Source organism: Micropterus dolomieu, linkage group LG15 (assembly GCF_021292245.1).
Source record: "Micropterus dolomieu isolate WLL.071019.BEF.003 ecotype Adirondacks linkage group LG15, ASM2129224v1, whole genome shotgun sequence".
Taxonomy (NCBI): domain Eukaryota; kingdom Metazoa; phylum Chordata; class Actinopteri; order Centrarchiformes; family Centrarchidae; genus Micropterus; species Micropterus dolomieu.
In genome coordinates, this window is record NC_060164.1 from 21,982,486 (window position 1) to 22,008,771 (window position 26,286).

The window sequence follows — 26,286 nt, forward strand, 5'->3', positions numbered from 1 at the left end:
CAAACACGGTTAGTGGAATTATGACCAAAAAGTTCTATTTCGGTCTCATCTGACCACATGACTTTCTCCCATGACTCCTCTGGATCATCCAAATGGTCATTGGCAAACTTAAGACGGGCCTTGACATGTGCTGGTTTAAGCAGGGGAACCTTGCGTGCCATGCGTGATTTCAAACCATGACGTCTTAGTGTATTACCAACAGTAACCTTGGAAACGGTGGTCCCAGCTCTTTTCAGGTCATTGACCAGCTCCTCCCGTGTAGTTCTGGGCTGATTTCTCACCTTTCTTAGGATCACTGAGACCCCACGAGGTGAGATCTTGCATGGAGCCCCGGTCCGAGGGAGATTGACAGTCATGTTTAGCTTCTTCCATTTTCTAATGATTGCTCCAACAGTGGACCTTTTTTCACCAAGCTGCTTGGAAATTTCCCCGTAGCCCTTTCCAGCCTTGTGGAGGTGTACAATTTTGTCTCTAGTGTCTTTGGACAGCTCTTTGGTCTTGGCCATGTTAGTAGTTGGATTCTTACTGATTGTATGGGGTGGACAGGTGTCTTTATGCAGCTAACGACCTCAAACAGGTGCATCTAATTTAGGATAATAAATGGAGTGGAGGTGGACATTTTGAAGACTAACAGGTCTTTGAGAGTCAGAATTCTAGCTGATAGACAGGTGTTCAAATACTTATTTACAGCTGTATCATACAAATAAATAGTTAAAAAATCATACATTGTGATTTCTGGATTTTTTTTTTTTAGATTATGTCTCTCACAGTGGACATGCACCTACGATGACAATTTCAGACCCCTCCATGATTTCTAAGTGGGAGAACTTGCAAAATAGCAGGGTGTTCAAATACTTATTTTCCTCACTGTATATGTTTTTCTAGGAATTATTACACAATGAATGTGAACATATCTGACACAATTTGTGACGTGTTTATAGATCCAGATAAAACATTTTTCTGTTAAAATAACACATTTTAGGGATCTTTTTACTTTCGTAAACTACATCATTGGATGTACTGATGCCGTAGAAAACCTACAGGCATCTTTGGCATGTATATTTCCTTTAATTATGAAACAAGGTGTAGTCATCAAGCATCTTTCAGTGGTTAACACGTGAGAGACGATTCATTCCAGCGGTGAAGGCACCTTGGTATCTCTGGTATCTCAGATAAATAAAAAAAAATAATAATAATAATTCTCAGTCAAATCAGTTTTCTGTGAGAAAAAATTTCGGCTGTAGACGAAGTTTAACGGTGGCTCTTTGATATACAACTGTCACGTATCCACATGAAGCATGCATAACACTATTTCTGCACAGAAACAGGTATTTGTCAATAAGAGCGTGCAAAGTGTGTGCAGTTAATCAACCAGAGACGTTTATGAGTCAGCAGAAAGTAGTGTGATTTTATAGTGCGCCAAGGAAAATGATAACATCAAAGAGAGAGCTAGGGCAAAATTTTATTTGAAGCCTTAAATGTGTCAGACACTATAGGTCTCAAATCATGCAGTAGGTCTGGAACAAGAATAACAATAGATGCAATAGATCAAACATTTTCACAACCAATGTACTAGCATGATTGACAGTGTATATTGGGTGTGTAATGGCTGAATGTAACAGCAAAGTGGATGCTTCAGTTCAGTTACTGTTAAAGGATATTACCAATGCCAGATGAAGGACAGAACAAGCTTGCATTACTGTTTGTCCAAGATTAAACGTGTGCTGTAACTAATATATGGTTAATTGGAGGTGTTGGTATTAGGCCTAGTCATTTGCGTATGGAGAAGTGCAACATGCTCCTAATGCAAGGCTTTGACTGGGTACAAAAACTGTGTCAACATTTTGCCTTTGTGCAAATACAGATGATGTTCAAGCTCATTAAATCAGAGATCAAACCTGTGACACCAAGTGAATGCAAGAATCTACATTTAACTTGCTGGCAGTATGGAAAAACAAAAAAATGTGTTACTCCAAAAATACTCACGTGCACAAAGTAGTTGATCTCATATTCAGTCTTTGAGATTGTATCCCATAACAATAATGAAATACTTTAGTGGGGTAAGATAAGAAGTTATTAAAGAATGCTCTAAGGAATGTGTTTTACTATCTTAAAACAAGAAGCATATGGGTACACTTGTATTGTAAAAACTTTAACCAAATCTTGTAAATAAAATTTTTATCAGAAACATGATCTCACCCCATGAAGAGATTTATTTCCTGGTTTTAAAAATACATTTTAGTCCTCAATTATAGGCTAAATGACTTGTTAAAATGGGGATTTTTCTTTTTCAGGGCCAAGGCGCAGGACTGAGAAATATTTTCACCACAGGACCTTCAGGCTGGTTTCCACCACATCCACCCATCCTAACAACTCATGGGGAAACCACCTCAGCAAAGCTCATCCGGTAGGAGTTAACACATTTGTAAACCACTGTAAGGTAGTCTGATCATGTTTATCTGACAAAATCCCTATTCCTGTTGTGTGTATTAGGTGTGAGAGCTGTGTGCGTCTGTGCGTAACCTGTGTGTAAGTAATGTGAGTTGGTGTTATACATTTAAAGTTCATACTAGCAATAGTTATTGAGACCTATTTAAAAGTTCCTGAATGTTCAAAACCTGGGGAGCCCCTGATCTGCAGTAAATGTGGTTTACACGCCTACCTGACATTACCTTCTTTCTACTGTTGCCTGCTCATTTCCAGCTCTCAGTAAGAAGTGTCCAACCTACATTTATGGCATTTCGCTTTGCTTAAGTTTTCTTTTTGTGGTTAATCTTTGTTTTATTAGAAATTATTGAAGGTCAGGATAATTACAATTGTCCCATCAAGTGTGTGACACTTGATCATTGCCTAAATCTGTAAAACCTGCATTGTGTTAGGGTAGTTAGGGTAGAAAAAATCTTCCCACACAGTCTGTCATTTCCTGTATGCACGTTGCAGCATGGCGATGCTGTGACTGAAGGAAATGCAGTGTGTGTTTCCCTGTTTGGGAGCCTTTGAGCAAGACACCAGACCTCAACTAAATTGTTAAAGGGAACGTATGTACTTTTCAGTGGCCTCTAGTGGTGCATTTTCCGATTGCAACCACTACCTTCCCAAGCTTGTGCTCATGCGCATGCTCAATCTAATGAGCAAGCCAAAACTGAGACCAACACACCAGTGACGGCACCGGGCAAAATGCTGTAAACTCCCACTGCAACATTACAGTAATATTTTTATCAGCTTGACGTTGAACTAATCCATGCTTGTTGTATGATAACGTTACATTGACTGCATTTAGTAGAAAGCTTTTTAATAACTATTTGAGTATCTTTCATCTGAGAGGCTCAGTATTGTAAGCATAGCTAAATGTATTGGACGATACTAAAAACTGATTTGGACTGCGATTTAGACTGTATAACAGTTAGACCGTAGTAAGTAACATTACTGAATGGCTTTTACTGTGTGTTACAGCGTCTGAGACCGGTGGAAAAACAGTGTACCTGAGTATCGGTATAACAACAATAAATCGAAATTGAATGTTACGAAGCAAACCACATCAGACCCATGCTAATTTAGCTGGCTGTACTTGCATCACTTTTGGTTTTAGAAACAAATAATTCCAGATTTGCCTTGTACATACACCATTTCTTGCAGGCTAAAATCAGCACACTGACATAATACCAGTACACAGGATAGTAACTGTAGTATTTTGCAATGGAGAATGTTAGCAACTGGTCTGTGTTTGCCGGAAAGCTAACATTATCTAAAGCACAAAATTTTTCACATGCTTCACGGTAATGTTAGTTTACCTGTCCGATAGGATGATGGCTTACTCTGGGTTCATTTTTATATCTTAAACAAAGCTTAAGCAACGCTTTTCCGATGTTGACCGTGTTTTCGTGCAACTTCAATCTGATTTTGTTTGGCCTGACGGGCTTTAGCACACAATATGTTATTGTTGTTTTTTATCCTTACGTGAAGTTTGTGCTGGAGTCTGTGTTGTGCTGGGAGACTTCAGTTCATTAGCTTCGGTGTTGTGTACGATTCAGAATCAGTAGGCAAGACACTCAGGAGCGGGCAATGCAGAAATCCAACCTGATTTCTTTACATAGGACACAGTAAAGTGGCTATTCCAGGGGACCAAGAAAACAGTTGAATGGTTCATTTTTATTTGGGGTTACAACCCAAACATAATTAGGCAATATAAAAGTGATTAATTTCCCAAATAAACTACTACTACTACAACCATGCTGCACTGGCACAACAGAGAGTTTTATAAACTGATCTGAAGGTCACAAATCGGCTTTCTTCCCACCAAGCAAAGGGTCAAATGATCCTTACAATACTGTGTGCAAAGCTGAAATTGATGAAACTATAGAATAAAAACAACACCTGAACTTGAACTTTTAAACTTTTGAATTTGAGTCAATTGCATCCACTGTTTCTGCACTGCTAGGACCTGCAAGCTTTATGCTCACAATGTATGGATCTGACTGGCCATGATGTATGTGCTCACACTGAACGTATTTGGTCAATTGACAGTGTTGGAGATTAAAAGCTCAGGACTGGCCCAGATGAATAGTCTGGACTTCTTCACCAAAACTTTACCATTCGCAAAAATCGACATCTTATTGGAGTTCAAAAGATTTACTGAAGACGATCAGAGTTTAATGCAACAGAGATTTATTTTTTACAAGAAAAACCCGAGTTGACATTCCAATGTTAACTTATCTGAACCTCTTCACACTGCATTTTATAGCTCTGTGTCTAAACATGTCCTTGTCTTTTCCCCATATCATGCTCTTGGCCAGTTTTTACTGGAGTCAGCAGTTTTTCTGATAAATCCTTTGAAGTCTCCATGATTTGGAGGCCGAACAATTAATTAAATCAGGTTAGGAGAACCTGGCATGTCAGATAAATATACATAGTTGGGATGTCCCAAACACCATTAAATCTGCTGAGCGGTTATTTGGCCTGACGACTTTCTAGCTGAGATGAGCTGCAGCGGACCGCTGCCGCTCACCTCTTCAAGGCACGGCCAAAAACGCTCACACTCTCCGCCGTGAGACAGTCAATCTGTTGTGAAATAGGAAAATAGTTGATGTCATTAATTAATGAGAATAATGTAGTGATGACTGTATTTGCTCAACGGTCATTGTTTCATTCTCTACTAAAGCAATAATGGCTTGTGGATTGAGGTATTTATAACCTGATCAAGAACTATCTTTGGTACCTATAGCCAAAATGTAAAAAAGGAAGCATTCAGTGGTTTATTTTGACTTTTAATGGGGAGGTAATATACCAAGGGAAAACTATGCCACCATTTTTAAGTCACACGACACCACAGCCAGCCAGTGTGGTTATATTTTAAAGAATCTACATGTGGCACATATAGCCTATCATACAGAGTCTGCAATAGATATACTCATTTAAAGTGGAGATAGATCTTGGGGGTATTTTATTTACTGCAGTCACCTTCAAACAAGCAAACAAACCATCCAAACAGAAAGCTTCTCATTAACACCTATCATACTCAAATCTCACGCATCCTCCCTCCTCTTCTCCTTCCCTGTCCTTCAGCTATTCGCCCCCATCTACTGTTTACATTTTAGCTGTTTAGTCGACTCTCTAGTGCTGGTTGACTGACGGTGAGTGCTGCTGCATCTGCTCAGATTAATTAGCTAAAGTGGAGTCCATCTATTCATCTTCCAATGTCCTAATGATCAATAGTGTCAAGTGTCATGGCGTCAGACGGGGCAAAAATGCAATTGTCAACACCAGAAGCTCATATGCTAACAGTGTGTGTGTGTGTGTGTGTGTGTGTGTGTGTGTGTGTGTGTGTGTGTGTGTGTGTGAATGTGTGTTTGGTGCTTTATACATCACAGAGAGAAGGACTTCCAGGCAACAGAGGCGATACCAAGAGCCCCAAACTCTAAAGCGGCTAACAGCATCTGACGAAGCATTTAGAAAAAGTACAGATAAGGGTGGGGGGACACCACATTATGCAAGTAAAACTGGAGCTTTTATCAAGGTTACATATTCATTATCTTTAAAATTGCACTGATTGCATAACTGTGATTATTGCCTAAGCTGGACGTCAGTGTTATCACAGTAACCTCCAGTATCTGAAATGCTATTTAACTGGGTTCAACAAAGACCAGTCCCAACATGTTTACACCTTTTGTCACAGTTATTTCTCTGTGATTAAATTGCTCATGTGTTGCAGCTCATGTTTTGCTGGCAGTTTGTTGGAACACTTGCAAAGACAGCAGTCTAATGTAAGAGGATTATCAATGCATTTAAATTTCACGTTTGTCTTACTCAGACTTTCTGAAAACAGAGCAAAGCTACTTAATATGACCAGTTATTGCTTTCAAATGAAAACCTTATAACGCCAAAATGCTGGCATTTCAGAATACGCAAATCAGTCTTGTGTCTACATTAACCTTTATGTCCACGTGCTTCATTGCTTTCGTCAGCCCAGTTACTCACATTTGTAACCCATGGTTACAGGTTTAATTTAGGGAAAACAAATAATGATAAAATCCCACTCAACAAAAAGTGAACATTATAACCTTCATGAAGGTAGAATTTATTTAGTGCTGGGCAATGATTCACGTTTTTAGTTGCAATTAATTTCATGATTTTCTGCGATTATTCACGACTAATCGCATAGTTATTGCGCAAAATTGAATAATGAATTCTAAAGTAATGTATTGCACACCTTTAATTTAAATGTACTGCTATATACACAACAGTGCAATAACATGTGGTTTGCAGACACTTTAAACAAATAAGGTGCTTTTTACCAGCAGTAAGCAATAAAATATTTTTTGTAAATCTCAACTTAAAAATTAATGTAATCAAATCAAATATAAAACCAAAGCTATTTGCCACTGCCAGGGTATTACCTTTTATCTAGCTTGTTAACAAGTTACCATCAGTCCAGAGCCACGATCATTACATCATAACAGGCGCCTTCTGAGGTTAACATATATGAATCTGTTTCTTGTTTTCTTTCTGAACAGGTACCCGCAGAAACATTTTTCTTTTATCAGGGAGCAGCATAAACAGTCTGTGTTCAGAAGCAAGTGTCCCTGATAGAGTGAGGTGAAGAACTCGCCTCACGCACACGCCTGCTGCCGAAGTTGAATTGTCTTGAACTGTTTGTACGTGACGTGCAGCACAAATCATTGGAAGAGAGAATCTATTACTGTTTACTGAATAGGACATTAACAGGAGGGAATTCACACGGCAGAGCATCCCCGCAAAGGTTATGTAGCCTATAATTTTAACTTAAGTTAAATAGGCTACAGGTGTTTAGCGCACAGAAGCTGTTGCCATGGTTACTCTCTATATAGAGTGCTTGTCTCCCTGTCTGATCACCGGAGCAAAGAGCAACCCTACGGTGTGATTTTAAGGAGGTTCCTAAGCCCGACATCTTCCCCAATACTAATCAGCATGCAGTGTGTAGCTATCCACTTCGCTATGGCATTTGATCTCTTGTCTTGCTTTTGTTTATCTACATCACCCTCACGCTGCATCTTACATAGTCTGCCGAAGCCTCCCTCCGCTGCTTGTTTGGGTGGGTGATGGCTGATCAACATCCCACCCCTCCTGTGACCCATGGTTTGACTGTATGTGTATTCAGTGCCACTGAGAAATGGACTTTCAAAATAATAAAAATTGCGTTAATATGCGATAAAATAATTTTCGCCTTTAATTAATTAATGCATTAACGTGATAATAACTTGATAATAACATAACGTGTTAACGTGCCCAGCCCTAATAATTAATTACATTAGTTTTAGGTCAATGCACCTAATAAACTGACATCAGCTCATCCATACAGAAATATTCAATACTCAGATATTGTACTGAGAAAAGGGGGATTGTCAAGAGGATGACTTATCAGCTGCACAAGTCTCTCGCCTTCACCTTAGATCTCCACCCAGTACATCCATCCAGTGGAAAGTACTTAGACTTTCACTTTATCAAAAGGGATGACAAGACAAAGCATCTTCTCATCCTTCAGAGTGCTTAATCTCCTTTCAACAATAATGAATAGACTGACATATTAAGAAATCCCAATGTCGAAACCCCTGATCTTCGGAGACAGATACCGGATATTAATCATTTTTTTTATCAGAGAATTTTATTTATTTATGTTAGGATGTCCCAGCATAAAACAGATACATTTTTCAACAGTGATTTGTAACTGTTTTGGAATCCGCAGACAAATGATGTTGATGATCAAATCATGAAACACCTAGTGTTGTTCTAAAAAGAAGTTACAAACAGCGCATTTTGTCATTTGATTGGGAGGAATTGGGTTAATGGGCTTTAGAGGTGCTGGTAGGCAGAATTGGTTTAATTCGGACAGGACCAGGTTAGCAGTTTCCCTTTGTTTTAAGTTTTTATGCTAAGCTAAGCTAACTGGCTGTTGGTTCCGGCTACCATATCAACATGCAAGCGGTATTGATCTTCTCATCTAACTTGGCATGAAATCGAATAAGCACATTTCCCTAAATGTCAAACTATTCTTCTAAGTAAAGCTGTTGAGGATAGAATTGTTTTGGACAGTATGTTTGATTGCGTTTTCCAGAAATCCAAATACTCTCCTAGTGTGCACAGGGTGCAGTTGGGTGAGGGTATAACTTTCTTTTGAAGCAATGTGTGAGGAGTGAAATCTAAATGAATAAATAGTTAGTTTCATGGTTTGCTAAATGACTTGCCACTTAGGGTCGGAGAGCCTTCCACAAAAGTAAAATTGAATGTAGACCTCTGACACTTTTGTCTGACAACCACATAATATATTATTCACTGTAACTAACTCTCTTCAGTGTGGGTACGTGGGAGTATGTGTGCATCTGTGTGCTAACTGAGTGAAATCTGAAAGAGCAGCATGTTTCCAGTCATCTTCCCTTTGCTCAGTACGGACATGGCCACGCACACGTACACACATGTCAAGCACAAAGGCAGCAGATGTAAAATTTCCTTCTTAAAAGTATTATGCAAAAGAGCCTCTAATTGTTGACTTGTTTTGACAAGTGTATGTGTGTGTGTGTGTGTGTGTGTGTGTGTGTCTGTGTGTGTGTGTGTGTGTGTGTGTGTATGAGCACATCACAATTTGTGGTAAATGTCCTACCTCACTTGTTCTGGTTTTAGGCTCGGCCATTTTATCTCCATATCCATCTTTTCAGTCAGCAAATGAGCTCCTTCTCCCGTGAAATGTAAAAGAAAGAGCAGATTAAATGAGAGTCGAATGGAAAATAAATCATTCCGTCTGTAAAGTAATTGGTGTTGTCCTGCTGACTTTGTCCACCTCACATTTTTTCAAATACATACAGTACTAACATGCATGTGCCTTTTTCACAGCAAACATTCTGACATGTCACAGGAGGAAATACCTCTTCCAATTGACCTTGAAACTAAAACAGCTAAATGGAATTCATCCACGATTAACTTTATGTCAAAATGTCTCATAGTTATGCAATCAGTGCTATAATAAAGATATTAAACCAAAGAATGTAAAATGTAAATCATAAAAGAAATGTAAGAAATCCAGAGATCACATTTCCCCTCGCACTTTCCCACATACTGGTATGTAGACATGTGTGGCAGCTATGCATACATTGATTTGACTACATTCAAAAAATAGAAACATTTTGTGCCTACAAAATGTAAAATACAGAGCTTCAGAGCATATTCAGCAGATATGAATTAAATGTAACTACAAGGCAAAAGCGAAGAAATTATGTAACAATACACAAAAGACACACAGGATACAGGATGCAAACAGGCTTTTTAACGTGTGTTGCTGCTTTTCAAACAACTGTTAAATGTTCTGTGTGGTTTCTCGGTGATGTTGTAGGCGGCGTTTTCTTCATTTGATCACAAAGGATCAGTAAGTCGATTTTAAATGTTGCATTGTTTTCTGGGTGTCATTACTGTATGTCCCACAGTTGTAGGCTGCATTCAAATGGGCTTCTGAGAGCTCTGAAAACTAAACAATAATTCAAGATTCAAGACTTAATTGTCATGCATCTAAGTTGCTAGGAGTTTGGTCATACACACAGAAGTGTAAAAACATAGACACATATAACCCCCATCCCTCTTTAACCATACACAGAAGCATACCATTTTAAAAGACATAATAAGTTAAATAAAAAAAAGTTAAAAGTAGAGTGACAGTGCTGTAGTCAAGTCAGTACAGGCAGTGGAGTGGGGTTGAGGATCCATTAGTAGGTGGATAGTCCTGCAGCACGAGCTTATGAGGAAGCAGGTTGTTTTGGATTACATGGCTCTGAGTCTTTTCCCTTAGAGGAGTCACTAATAAGGGTGGGGTGTGTGGAGAGTTAATAATGCTTTTCAGTTTTAACATTTTCATAAACAAGTCACAAACTCACATTTGTATCTGCTTTTACACTATGTAGAGTCAACATACATATTTCTGAAACAAGACATTTGTAAAGACTCATTGTCTCACTCAAGTTATAATAATTATACATTATTTTAACTCTACCCTCATTTTGCCAGTGTTGCCATTTAACTAGTTATGTTTTTTTGTTTTAACTACGTACACACATGTTGTCTATGGTTACTTATTACTGCATTACGGCAGCAAACAGTTAAAGTTCACTATTATCAAGCTGTGTGTTGTTATATATTTTAGTATTATACAGATTTACCTTCCTTCTAATGAGTCTACATTAAGGAATTACCAATACAAGCTTATTTTAACTGCCTGCATGTTTGTAAGTCACATCAGACAATATATATATATATATATATTTCCCCATTATTCCTGATGCTCATTATTCGGCATCAGCTTAAAAAAATTATTTTATAACAATTTTAATGTTAAACCTTTTGGACTGACTTTTTTTTACACTAACTTCTCTTACTATATCCACTTCTGCATTAAGACAGGTTTAGTCAGAAATTATATGTTGTTGCTGTTAAATATTTAAAAGTACGCTGTTACAAGCTTTTAAAGCATCCTGTCACTTTCTTTTCAATAAATGTGCACAGTGTTTAAAGCTGCCATGACGGAGCTAAATGCCGATCCACTTTATCAGACAGGGAAGACAAAGCACCGAGTCATTTATCAGACTGGTTAATCTGGTCCCGTCTTTTCAGTAAATTATTCATCATAGTTATATGTCTTTGTCCTGAGTGAAAAACATCACGAGTGAATGCCCCCCCCCCGTTTGTTGCCTTCATTCGTGAGTGGCTGATAAAAAGACAGTCCTACAGTTGTTTATGTTTTCCAGAGAAGGTGATTGAGGTTATGGGTTTAATTTTGCTACAGGTGTTGTTTTGCTGAACAGTTTGCGCTTCAGGGCCTTTTGGAGTTGTTAAAATCAGTATCGGTAATTCAGATTTGATCTCTGAAATATGTGTTTTCATGTCCTGAGAATCTAACCTACTGCAGAGTCATTGTTGTTGACAGTAAAATCTAATACTTGTACTGAAATTGACAGAAGAAAATCAGAAAGCAACTCGGAGTGGAATTGAAACATCTTTCCACAGCAATATGTAGAGTCTGAAACTAAGTGGTAGTCCACTTAAAAGGGCAGCCGACTAATTCATCTACACAGCTCTTAACAGAATGATTAACAGCATTACCAAAGCTGAGAAATTTCAAACTGTCTGGCTTATGTTCTGTGTGTTGGCTATGGTGTGAGGAAAAAGGCTGGGTTATAAATGGAGGACTGTAATTTATCTTTTTTGTACTTCTTACAAGGTCTTTAATCACAGTGTCCACCTATGGGACTTTAAGAGAGCTAAAGACATTCATCCTCAGGAGAAGAGCCTGTCAGTGGATTATGTGTATGCATTATGTGTATTTATGTAAGATAGCACTATTTCTGGGGAGTTTAGGTGCATCTAAGAGAAAACAGGATACGTGTGTGCGTACATATAATCAGCTTATCAAGGTTTTTTTTTATTAAGCATATTCAAAGAAGGCAAATCACTGAACTAGAATCATGAAATGACACATTTTAATATATTCTTGAAAAAACGGGATTGCTATTAGAAACAGGTTGAAATGACCTCAGATTTTATCACCTGTTTTGAGAATATTTATATAATCTTCACCAATTTTTAAACAAAGTCTTCCCCTAAAATGCAAACAAACAACACAATAACAGAGAAAAAATAAAAACAGTCCTAATTATCAACATGTTGTGCTGGTAAGTGACCACACCACAGTACTTAGTTGAATGTGAAGTCTTAAGTTTATAATAAAACAAACCACACACATGGTGAGGGTGATATTCTGTGACTTGTACAAAAAGACATGTACTGTATGTTGTTTCATCCCCAATCAAATCAAAACATCTCACTTGTGTCATCTGTTCACTTCAGTCTGTGTAAACTTTCCAGAATATCGTCTGCTAAAAGCTGTAAGTGTAAATGTCTTGAAACAGCTTTCTGCCTCATTTTTTCCAGTGATGCACAACCCTCTGGGGAGGAGGTCCTATTGTCTGTTGTATAGCCAAAAGTGTGAGGCCCGTTTAATCTACTGGTGTGGCAAAGCTTCAAAATACTCTGCTTTAATGGGTTTAAACTGGGCAGACGGGGTCCATCATGACTAAACAAAGTGTGGTTAAATCAAAGCACCCCTAATTATTAGTCTATAAAGTAAATCTGATGTTGCAAATTATGTTTATTTAAACTACAGTTTCAGGAATTTTAATTGCCCATGGCCCTGTTTAACTTTGCTCTTTTTATCAAAACACACAGATTTAAATTTTGCAAGTTTAGTTTAGCAAGTCCAAAGTGAATAAATGGAAAACAAGAGTTGGTATGACAGGAGTGTAACATTTTACCTTTTGTGCTGGGATTACTTTTTTTTTCATGCTGTATACGCACAATAAATCCTTTACAATAACCTGCAGTTGCTAATTGGCCAAAATGGGCAAATTGTATTTAATAGACATTTACAATAGGTTGTCTGTTTTATGTTAGCTCTCAGCTGATGTGCCTCTGGTTACAAGCCACTGACACTGTATACTTAAATATATGCAACTGCATATTATTTTATTATTAGTTAATTTTATATTTTTTTCAGGAAAAACTAAACTGTAAATGAGCCAGAATACTCATAGGAGGCAAATTCTTAATCAGTTGTCCCTGTCTGATGTTAAAAAGGCACCTTTAGAAATAGATTCACATTCGCCAATGAAAAATGCAACAGTATAACACATGGTAGTTTGGGCAAATGGGAAAAAAATAGGAAAGGATTAGCTGCTGCTTTTTGTTTTTTGTGCCTTAACATAATTTCTCTTGAGCCTCCATATGTGACCAAAATGTTGAAGGGAAAAGAAATAAAACTCTGCTTTAATAAGAGCGGGAAGATCATCTCTGGATTGTGACTTAGTGTGTATTTTTAGTCAAAATCATAGCCCGGCATTTCCTTTGTTTTCGTCAATGCCGCCTTGTAGAGTGTGTGTGTGTGTGTGTGTGTGTGTGTATAATGTCCACAATCTGATCCTGAAACCGGACAGAAAGTCTGGATGGAAAGCAAGAACATGCAGTAATGTTGAACATCATGCACAGATGTTAATTAAATACAACCGTTGTAGTAAAGAAATAATATATTTACAATTGCCAAGTTGTGTTTTGTCTAGACTTGTATTTATTTTCGTAAAGGCAGTTATTATGTAAGTGCATGGATGTGTGTTTTTACTATAATTAGATAAAGTTAAAGTCTCTTAAACCTTGGGGACTTCTTGGGGGACACACAATTAGCACAAGGGTCTGTTAAGACTGATAGATTGATAATATAAATTCAAATTTCAGAACAAAAAAACCCATATATTCAATTGTCCAGCTCAAATAAATCATGGAGATTAAGAAGGAACAAAAGGCAAAGGCATAATCAGTTTTATATACTGCTGTACCTGTTTGCTGATATTCATAATATGATCTAAAAATTAATAAATTGATCTCAACTATACTGTCACCCTAACCATAAATTAAAGACGGAAGGATTTAAGGAAGGTAAATGTCTTAGCTTGGTTCTTCTCTTTATTTTTTTGATTCTAGTCGAAGTTGAAAGAGTCAGATGAAAGACATGGCAACAGCACAACAGCAGTATTTTTTGATAGAAATAACAGGCTGGTTCATTCCAAGTCAAATCAGATAGAGGATACATACATACCAAACATTTTAGATTTTGTTCAAACCTTACACAGAGTGAAATAAGGGTATCATTTCTATGCCCTAAAGGTACTTTCATCAAAAAAGTACCCTGTAAGGTATGGAAATGGTCCTTAAGGTATTAACCATAGACCTTTGTTTATTTTTAAGGATACAGAATCATTGCTGACAGCAAAGGGTAAATAACTGTACTTTTAACAAACTTAAGGTACAGGCAAGTGATCAGTGATCCCCCGCCACCAGGACATAAAGGGGTGGCAATGACACAGTGGATAAGACACATGCCTTTGGTATGAAAGACCAGGGTACAATTCCTGCTGTGACACATGGCCCTGTGACCAATGTGTCTCTGAGCAAGACCCTTAACCCCTAGTTTCTCCAGAGGTGTACGACCTCAGATATATATAGCAATTGTAAGTCGCTTTGGATTAAAGTGTCAGTTAAATGAATAATTGTAAAGGTACATTTTAGTCACTAGGGATGCAGAAATGTTCTTTTAGAGGTACATACAAGAAGGCACAAAAATGTACCAACGTTCATAGGTACAGTCTTCATACCCTGCTAAGGTACGGCTGGAGCGACAAAGCATTTGTAACTTTTTAGGTCCATTCCCGTACCTTGATTTCTCTGTTTGTATGTATATGCTATTTGAGACCAAAAACTGAGAATGTTGTCATTTTTGCCCAATAGTAGTAAAAGTAAGAAAAATGGTAGGGCATAATAAGCCCCATATCTTGACACATAACTTTACACACATAATGCCCACATGTAGACTGTTATTAAGTCATCTCACAAAAGCAACCAATTGCAAAAATGTCATACTTGCCATATATCAGATTCTGTTTATGTTAATGCTCCTGAAATTTGGTACATAAATCAAATACTTTATTTTCAGCTGGGAGTATGGACACTTCCATATGTATATACTTTAAGGGACTGCCTGCGGCCCCTAAACCACTCACTTTTTCATTTTCAATGACCAGTAATGAAAAATATGGCATCTGCCTGTGCCTTTCAATAATTTAGATCTGTTGTACACCATTTTGTCTGTGCCCCTACCAAATGTTTTGGCCCTAGGAGTTACATGTCTAACATGTTTACCCTAAGAATGGCTTACCGTCTAGGATGTTTGTGATGTAGGGCGAAAGTGACCTAAAAAATAAAAAACTATGCAATTTTCAAAATGCATCCGAAATGTTTTATAGAACTAGTTTTTGGTCTCAAATACCATATAGGTTTAAGCAAAAAATCTAAAATGTAAATAAATCTGATATGACACGGAACAACCCGGCTATTAAACACAGCTCAACTATCCTAGAAAACCAGCTGAGTACTTCATTGTCATTTGGAAAAATAAATCCCACCAGACTTACCAGCAAAGAAACGGTCGGGGAAAAAATTGGAAAAATGTGTAAAACCGATAACACACTCCAGATTTTGATACACCTGAGTGCTATTATCAGGTTGAGCAGGTTGTTATAATACATGCGGACAATACTGGAGAATCTGAGGAAAAAAAATTGTAGTCCAGGTGAATTAAAATGTTTTCTTCTCTATAGGTCTGTAAAAAGCACATTTTTATTTGTGAGCAATACAAGCTGATAGTTTATTGTGTTGCATTGTGTGCTGTTCCAGCCTGTTGTTTTTTATTTGCTTGCAGTAGGCCTATAATGCACTTAACGATGCCCTGTACTTCCTGAGCACCACTTAATGCAATGTTTCACCTTATGTTTTTATATTTCTTACGTTACTTTTCTACTTTTATGTACATTCCCCATGTTTTTCTTGTTCTTTTCCTGCTTCCTAACAATGTTTTTCTCTTCCTCTGTTCCAGTTGAAATGTTGCTGAGTCAGTTTGGGGTCATGACATCATCATCATGAGATGGAGGAGCTGGCGAGCAGTGACCACAGGCAGCGACAGAAGAGGGTGGTGCCTGTGTGTTGTGGTTTGTAGCTGCTGCTTCTTGGCAAACAAATTGTGCTGTGGAGTTGCCTCAGGGAATAATTTGCTCAAATGTTGAAAGGAAGAACAAATTCAAAAGGTTTAAAAAGGCAGTAAGTAAGATTTTTATTGTCGCATTGCACCAAATGACTATAAAACACCTGCAGGAGGCTGATAGTGTTGTTAATTGTCCAGGTGCTGAGGTTTCTTGGCTTTCCAAACTGTCTTTCCGGCTTGTGGGTTGTTACGGAGCAAAATCTCCACACCCAGTGAAGTCATGCTGATGGTGAACACAGTAACAAACAAGTAAAAGATTACTAGCCCTGAGCATTTTTTTATTTACCAGTGGTGCAAACTTCTCACGTTACAGAGAAAAATTTGAATCCAGAACAGGTCATTTGTGTGATTCAGGTAGATCCGATGAGTTTTTGAAATGCGTCTAGGTCTACAAGGACAGAGTCACGGTGAGTTAAAAGGGAACCACGCCTTTTGAGTTGTCAAAAAGCAAAGAGAAACTAAAGCTCCTGGTTACTGTGTTAACATTAGCCACTGGTGGTTCCATTTTCTTTATGCTAAGATAATATTAGCAAGGCTAATGCTGTCATAACCACAACATAATTAAACAATTTGTTTTTGGATTTGTTTTGGAGCATGAGGCTAATTCGATACTAATACGATACTACAGTGTAGACGTTACCTAGCTAAAATGGACCTGTGTTACCTATAATGAAGGTTAGTTATAAAGAATGTTTGTTAATGTAGCCTAATTATATTGCTTATTGCTATTTGTGAGTATAAATACTGAAACAATACTTTTTAAAACCATGAACTGTTCTATAATACTATTTTGAGTAATTATCACTAAAGATGAATAAGTTTTTATGGGCAGCAGTGTCTTTTTTTTATTAGTAATTAGGCTTCCTGGCAGCTTTATACTTTAAGACAAAATGATTAGACAGACGTATAACTGAGCTTGTGCTGAAAAAATTATACCATGCACTTGGAGTAATACCAATTTAAAAAGGTGCTGTACAAACTCAAAATTTAATGCATAAAGTAGTTAGTGGATTTACATGCTATTTTATCCAAAAATGATTAAACAAAAATGGACTCCCTGTAGTTTATGAAGTTAATTTAACAACACAGCTAATGACAGCTGATCTGAACTGTGTGTGCTTACAGGTGTTGGTTCCTCTGTTAATGTGAGAGGTTTAAAGCTCATCATTACTCAGAAGTTTGAAATTTAGGCAGGTAAATTTTCTGACCCCATAATTCCACATTAAACTTTAAATAGCACTACAATTTCCAAAACACAAGTAAAGAATGAATGACTGAATGAATTTGCTGCATCTTTCCAGTATCTTATTAATCGAAATAAATAAATCAGCTTTATTACATTAACATACAATTTGGTTAAATCCAGCTCTGGTTGTGGTATTATAATGAAAGGTCATGAAATGCACTCACCACATAAATTGCTCTCACTCTAGTAAGAACAAGTGCATATTGTGTACAGTCTAACAATGCTTCTGTGACAACACATCAACTGACTGACCTCAAGGACTTTTAGTGCACTTTAGCAAGTCCGTAGAATTAAAACACTGCTTACTTTACAGCCATTATTTGCTTATAAAAAAGATTTAGCACATGACTAACCTTTTTTTAGTAAATGATATATAATCAATATTTTCTGTGTTTGGCAGCAGTTTATGTCAACTAGTTGATGGAAAAACTGCATTAAACTTTGTTTTCAAATATTTAAGTAAATTGAGAAAATTTACCTCGAACCCCAACAAAAAATTAGTAAGCTGATTTTATTTAAACAACTATGACCAGATTTCATGGATGATCAAAAAGCTGTTGATCATTAAGCTTCTGGGGAAGTGTTCCAGCTGAGTAACACTGGACTGTTTTGAAACTAATACCAGGTTGTCATTTATGGGTTGAGTGAGTTTCATGACCCTGTCATGGCTGTAAAGCTACATTGTTAAATTTCAAAATGTGGTTATCAGTGAGAACTTGCATCATTCTTGTGAGATTTACTTTTCCCAAAATACATTTTTATGTTCCAGCAATAGTGATTTTCTGTTTGTCCTGAGATTAACACCTCAGAAAGATATATGTGTTTTGTGTAGAAGACAGGAGGATGTTTACCAATGCTCTGTCTGTAGACATGGTAATGCATGAAATACCACATTTTGTCATGTCCACACTGCAGATTTGTAAACAACTTTTATATTTCTCTCTTTTGTCTGTCTGTACTGAAAACTGCACTTGTCTTAAAGCCTACTGTATAATGACACATTTTATGGTCCAGTGATCCATTTGAGAGACTTGCTGTTCTGTACATGACATCAATTCACCCTAAACAACAGAAAGCTACATGGCAGCACAACAAGCTGACCTGAAAAGGATTTAGCTGCCTTTGTTTTTGCCAGTCAATGTGGAGAGCAAGCAATTTTTATGAAACAATTTTGTAAACACGAGTGTGGATAAGACACACTATTTTCAGACTTAATCTGCATTAATATGAACATAGGCGAGGACCGGATGACAAACAATACTGATGGAGACAAGAGACCAAGTGTTGCATGTTGGCTAAAACAACAATGACATCCACAATGACAGATTCTGACACAGAAATCTGTATTCATGTTTTTGACTATTCTCTCTCACTCTCTTTGTTTTTTTTTGTGAAATAATAGACTTCTATTACATCCCAAAAATGCTGGGAACCACTGGTTTAATCTTTAATATGAAAAGTAACTAGTTGCTATGTTTGTGAGATAAATGTAGTGCAGTAAAAAGTACAATATTTCCCTCTAAAAGTATTACTGTAAGTATCATCACTGTAAGTAAAGTACAAGAAAGAAAAGGAAGACAAATTGCTCAGCTTTTTAGTGTGTATAGTTAACATTTATTTTGAGGGGACAACCAGCCCTTGTAGGAAAGAACAACTTGGCCAGTGGCTTCCAGATCATTTGAGTTTGATACCCCTAATTTAGGAGCTTGTCTGTGTTTTATTTTAACACATTATGCTGTTATCACAAAATCTCATTAACAAAACGCAAAGAGAATGTATCAAGTGTGAGAGAACAAATGCTGAAAAAAACAAGGAAGAAAGGCGTGTGTTTGTGTGTGCATATGTGTGTGTTGTGTTTGAAAAAGCGTGTGAACTAGGAAGAGAGGGACAAAGACTGAACAGGAAAGAGTGCGTGTGAAGAGAGAGCAAGGTGGAGTGAGTCAGGGAGAGAGAGAAAGAGAGGAGGGGAAATATATTTGTCTGCCTATAAAGCTCAGCATGCTTCTCGTTTTGGATTCTGGACCCTGTCGTGTAAAGTTTAGCAGAAGTGAATCTTGACTGTAAGAAACGATGACAATACACCAATAAAACATCTCAAACCGAGGAAGCTGTCTGTTGTTGTTGTTTGTATGTTTAAAGGAGAACAACTGCAGTTCACGTTTCTGTGAAGTACATATAGGACACAAGGTGAAACCTAAACTGAAACCAAACACAAAGCAAGGTGCAACAACTCATGTCACATTTGAGTCACACAAAAAAGATTGTGGGTGGATAATAATGGATATAGTAATTCAGATTTTAACACTTTTTCTAGACGATAGTTATTTTTGAGCAAAGAAACAGTTTAGATTTTGTTAGTATCAGGTTAGTATATCAGACTAATACTGGTAATTTTCATTAAATCTTTAATGTCAGTCACTCAGTATCTTCCAATTCTGTTTTTCACTGTTAAAAGGTGGGAATACCATAATATAGAGCAAACAACGCAGCAGGTAATGTAACTAATATTAGCTAAGTTGTGGGTTAGTGGCGTAGCAGATTTGAGTGTAAAGTGAAGTTAAGATTACATCCTTAAAAAAAAATGTTGTAGCTCTGACACTGGCTATAAGTGGGCTCCTCTCTCTGCCTGGTGTCTACAGATGGGCAAGTGTGTGCGTTTGTAGAAGTGTGTGTGTGTATGCCAGCTGCGAGAGAAAGAGCACTGTGAGACAGCTTATCTCTGCATGGCGAGGCTGCAAGGAGCATTAGGGTATGCACACTGTATTACAGAACTCAGTCCTCTCAAAGCAACAACCTAATCAGATATAACTGTCGATTCGCCCCTATCCTTTGAATATGACACTAAGACCCAAATTAATTGGTAGGCTGGTAGGAAAACTGCTGACCCCAGTGGGAAAGACAGACAGGAGAGGACGCCATGCTTAGAAACAGAGTTACAAAAGGTGGTGCAAAGAGGTTGAAAGTCAGTATTTGTCCCAGGATGTCAACTCAGGTCCCTGTTCCAGTAAAAAAGTAAGACGAGACGGTTTCCCAGAGTCTGGACACTAGCTCCAGACAGCGACACTCACAACTCTCCTGCTACTGTAGCTAACATCACAACAACAGTATGTCTTGTGATTTACAAATAAACATATTAGTTATATACATATAAACACTGGATTTTTTTTTCCAGCGCACAGAGAACAGACAGCCAGGGGACGGTGAGGAGATATTCACCAAATTTGACTAAAAGATGCTTATTACCCCCACTTTATGTAGACAACTAATTATCTTGTTTTGCACATTTATTTTTCCTTTAATGTTTTCTTTTTTAGAAATTCCTTTCCCATTAGAAAAGTTACTCAGTAGGAGCTGGAAATCTTGTTTTTGCTGACCTGCACTGGTTTAGCTTCTTATCTTACTGCAGTGATGTGGAAGTGCAATTGAGGATGTGTCACTTCTGACCACACCCAGACGAGGTGCAACAGATTTAAAACCGTAAACCAGAGAGGGGGCAGTGACACACTGTTTTTTAGCCTGGTATTAAAGGAACAGCTGGCCATTTTGTAAAATACACTTACCCACCTTTTGACGGAGAGTTAGATGAGAGGTTTGATACCACACTTGTGTCTGTATGGTAATGATGAAGCTACAGCCAGCAGCTGTACGGGGGGACATACGCCTACCACCTCTTCTAAAGCTTGTACCTCTGCTTATTAATCATGAAAAAGATGCTAATCATAACTTCAGAAGTTGCCTGGAAATCATGAAGCTTTTAACTTTTCTTTAGTTTAAAAGTAATTCACTGATAGTTGTCTGTACATCCATGGATACATTGCAAACAGGAACTGCTAATAGCTAGTTGGCACACTTTAAATGGTGCTGGTTGTGTAAACACATTTTGAAAATGCAAAACAAGCATTTAGCATGTGTCAAAGGAAAAAAAAGTCTTTGGTGGCCCTAGTAAACTCTGACATTTTCAACTGTTGAATATCAGATATAGTTAAACCCACAGATGCCATTAAATGAGTCAGCAGTATATGCTCAGTGTTGTTCTTCAGCTCTGCAGGGCTGTCTCAAAAGATTTTTGACATTTGGGTCAGGTTGGGTGAGGACACATAAAAAACACCAAGAACTGTGTGCAGTTAAACAGTTGCAGTGCATTACACAATACACAGTTTTCAGTGTATGCCAGTGCCTAAACATTATACATATACAGTTTATCTTGTCTTTGACTCTGTACAGAGACAAAGAATTATCAGGAAACATTGCAAGTCGAAAGAGAGATGGAGTATGTTTGTGAAGGAAATTTGCATGTAAATGGTTAAACATGACCTGCAACCCTGCAACAAGGTCACAGATCTTATCCTCAGAAACAGCCAGAATTTCTTTGAGCAAGGCGCTCAACACTCCAACTTGCTCTGGACTGTTATCTCTGACCCTTCTGGTGAAACTTTCACAGGTCTAGTCCGCCACAGACACATCTTTTCAGAAAAGTGAACTTCTTGTTCTACAGTATGTAAGCTGCTGCTCATAAGCTACATGTAAAATATAAAGCCTTTTGGATGCCCCTTTTTTGTAGACATTTTAACTGCATGGGTCTCTGAACAGCAATTTCGGACTGATGGTCAGTTCATCCATGTGTAGAAAGTGTAAAAAAATCCAAAATCTTGCGTGATCCCCTGACATAATCCTTTAGCACCACCAGCAACCCAATATAAAAATATAAACAATGAACCGTACCCGTCTGAATTCAACTCGAACGACATACTGATTTGTCTGTATGTGTGTTAAGTGATGTGTCTATGTCTATGAGCCAGCTCCCGCCTGAGAGCCGATTCCGGTTAGCCAACGGTTAGCTGAAAGTCAGCCTTTTCACTTGTTTTTCACTTGAGGGTGAGGGTGCAACCCCTATGGGTCCAACACAGGCAGTAGGACATATAGGTAGGCAGGTAGATGACCCAGGTGAGGCTACTGTAACACAACGCCCTGATAACGGTGAGTCAGTGGAGTCTTTCCGCTGCAGACGTCAGACGATAAGAGGAGCGTTACCAGATATTCATCAAGATGTATTTCATGTGTACACTGGCACTTGGACCTGGAAGTGTTTTTCTTCACTGTGCTGACTCACTCAAACTCCTCTCTGTCGCTCACGTTTCACTGAAATATACTCATTTAATTTTTAAAGATTTTTTAGAAAAACTTGTTACTTGAACCCTTCTTCTTTCAGAGAGGGAGAGCCATTAAATGGGTACATGAACTTCCTGGTAAACAGTGCCTCCTCAGTGTTTACCTCGTGCTGCACTTCCAAGAAGTAAAGCCCTCATAATTTGTTTTCTGCCTGTACTATCAAATCAAACTTGCAAACTCTAGTTACCCTCCAACGACCTCTTTCAACAGGGATTACAATTACGATACCATTAATACAACGCTTCAAACCACTTCTACACTTCTACACTTCTATTACATAGGCTTTCAGAAATACTGAAAACCTGACCGGACAGGCTTCTTTTTTTTTTTTTTTTAAATAGGTTGGAACTTATTAACCGTTAACTGTTCAGTTGTATTATCTATACATTTTATTTCTCAAGACTACAGTAAGCTGCTGTTTCAAAGCTTTCCATACTGCCAGCAATACAATTCTGCTTCCATTGTCATATCTTAATTGTATATTTATTGTTGACTATAATGAGTTTGTTTTTATCTGCGGGCGAGCTGACTAATTCTGAAGTCTCGTCTTGTTAGATTATAATTACTGAACTAGGCTGCAGCGTTCATCACAAAGACACGGTTACATAAACACAGAAAACAAATAGCCTGTTAGATCATTTGTAACGCTGTGATGTCAGCCAACGGATGGTTGAACACACACACACACACACACACACAGGATCACAAAAGAAACACTGCAGAATAAATGGAGAGTCCTAGATTTGATTCCCCATTGTGACACACTTATTTAATTTTTCTTTATTTAAAAAAATGTTTTGTTTGTTCTTAGTTTCTTATTAAGGCATTCTTTGTCTTTCCTTTAGAATTAGATTAGTTTGCATTTATGCTTCACTGAACAATACAAACTACATCGAGGCTGCTGTCTTGTGTGTGTGTGTGTGTGTGTGTGTGTGATGCTTCAGGCCTCTGTATCTACGCTGACTGAGAATACGCCCAGACATGTCTAAGAGCAACCTTGCCACACACACTCCCAAATACACACATCACACAATCACATTTAAATCTAAATGCTGAGATATGCACACTTACACTGAACCTGGTACACACAAGCGTGCATAAATAAACACACACACAGTCATGTACTGGTGGTTAAAGCCAGCTGCTCAGCTGGTTTACAGCCCAGATAAGATAGTCCTGGGTTCAGTCTCACTCTGACACTTTGAACTCACTCTTCTGTTAAAATTAACAACAACCAATGACGTCAATGACACCTTGCAAGGAAGAAGTCAGTGAAATCACACATGGGAGCTGCCATCTTCAAAGACAAACTTAAAGAGTTGCTTCACCCAAATAACAAAAAACATTCTCAGTTTAATGCAGCCTTGTTGTTGGGTTGCTCCCCCCTTACTTTCTACCAAAGACACAAGACTGGTACATTTTTTTAAATGTAATTTTCCACTGTTTTGGAAAACAGGACACAATTCCATTCCCCTTTATAGTATTCAAATAGAGGCAGAAATCTCACAGATGGATACCACAAAACCTGGAAACATCAAACCAAAACTATCTACATACCCCTAAGGGTGCTCTCACACCTAATCTTTTCGATTAAAACAAACCCTGATTGCCTGATTGCCCCGAACTCTGCCTTGACTTAACTAAACTATTAAACCCTCTGACATACAACAGAACAAGATTACTCTTACTCATCATGTCTGCATCTGTTTATCATTATTTCTGACACATGAGGTGCAGATCACCACTAAAAATCTATCAAATCATTTCTTCGAGAGAAGATACACGTAGGAATTTGATTTTCTCTCATGGGCTCCTGTAGTACTGATGACACAGGAACCATCTGGAGAATGAGTTACCTGTCTGTTGGTACTTTATATGTAAAAAGTTAATGAAGACAGAAACTGTTTAGTTTGTTTTTCAAGCGCAATAAATCAATCATTCCCCCCCACATCACATCACATTCTGTATTGGTATAAACTGCAGTTAGCTAGCTCATCAGTATTACAGACAGCCCTTAGTATGGTCAAAGTTCAGAACTGCCAACCACATGTAACTCTAGAGTGATCATGTGAAAGGGAAGTGCCAGGAAAAGAAAAAGAGAAATAAGGTAAAAGTGGAACACGTGTGTATTTCCATTTACTTTCAGTATAGTCGCTAATGCCCTTATCTACTCTGACTGCACATGAGAAAGCAGAAAGCTGATCAACACCTTGCTCAAGGACAACAGAATATTTTTCTTTTTCTGTTTTTTTACAAAATACATGTGTTAGACCATAGGCTGTATAACAGAAGTGGTTGTAGCCACCTTTATGTCACTCATTGGTTTGTGGACTACCGTTTTGAAGTTTGCCACATTGGCTGTTGGCATCTTGGTTTTTTGGAACCAGACATGACCATATTTGAATGAGAGGGTGGAGCCGGAGAGGGGTAAACACTGCTATGGCTAACAGGTCTTGACTTGTCAATCACAAGGTAGCCACGCCCTAAAGCCTAGCCTGATTTATCATTAATTTTACTTTTAGGTGACCATCATTTACATAAGAATGAAAGACTTGAAATTAGTGATAGAGACCATAAACTCATTAGGAAAGTGTCAAGTTAGAAGTATGGCTATTTTGTCGTAAACTTCTACACAATCTGACTTCTTTTTGGAACCAGCGGAGCCCTGCTGATCATTAGAGAGAGTGCAGGTTTAAGACACTTATGCATTGGCTTCACTTTTCAGACCCAGAGGTACCCACTTGGTGGAGACTCGGTATGTCAATTGATATCATTGCATTTACAGATGATGCTATGTCAGGGGTGATTCTAGGATCTGTGACCTGCTTACAATGCCTTGCAAAAGTGTTTAACTCACCGGCAAACAGTTAACATAACATAATTTTGACCTTAATCTCTCACCTGAACCTGGCTGTATTTATTGTAATTTATTTACTAGGGACATTGCACATTTAATCAACAGTTTACACATCAATGTAAATGTGCCGGAGTTAGCTAATAACTAATAGTAACTTTCATATAGGCAATGGCTGCAGCTATATTATGTCTTCAAATAGTAAAATAAAACCTATACAGCTATGGGATTAGCTTTGGCTATTCAATGTAATGTAAACATAAGCCTATAGGTTATGTCTGCAGCTGTATTATCAGGGCCCTGTTTCAGTTTTGAGTTTGTTAAGCCTGAAATAAGGGAAACCGTTATAGAAATAGTGTTAAACTTAAACTCTGGGTGACACACCATTTAATTTCTTCATTCATACAGTCAAGCAGCATATGACTGTGTTCATAGATCTATCTAGCAGACACTTTGTGCCTGGCAACAAAAGTGATGATTCACATTAGTAGGGCTATGATGCATTTGGGGTTGTGTTTTGATGGTGAATCTCTTGTTTATTTTTACAGCAGTACAACTGGTTATGAGTCAGCTGATGGAGGGTGCGACAATAGTTGGAAAATGGAGAATATCAGGCCATGATTTCAAGATCTGTTAACAATCCCAGCTACATCAACTGATAGCAGCGGATCACAAAGCCAGCTCACAACACCTTATGGCTCAGCTGATTCCCTTCTATGCATCCAATTGGCAATCTCAGAGAAGGCACTTTTCTTCAAGCATTTATTTATTAATTTAGCTGACGCTTTTATCCAAAGCGACTTACAATTGCTATACATGTCAGAGGTCGCACGCCTCTGGAGCAACTAGGGGTTAAGTGTCTTG

At 37.9% G+C, this 26,286-nt stretch overlaps 1 long non-coding RNA gene across 2 annotated transcripts in view; it reads left to right on the plus strand.

Moving 5' to 3' along the window:
• Positions 1–19,502, plus strand: part of LOC123983990 — an 87,353-nt gene extending 67,851 nt beyond the window's left edge. For both annotated transcript variants that reach the window (XR_006828340.1, XR_006828339.1), the window contains 2 exons: positions 2,295–2,407; positions 15,989–19,502. This is a non-coding gene — a long non-coding RNA (uncharacterized LOC123983990). The remainder of the gene's footprint in view (positions 1–2,294; positions 2,408–15,988) is intronic.
• The last annotated feature ends 6,784 nt before the right edge of the window (positions 19,503–26,286 follow it).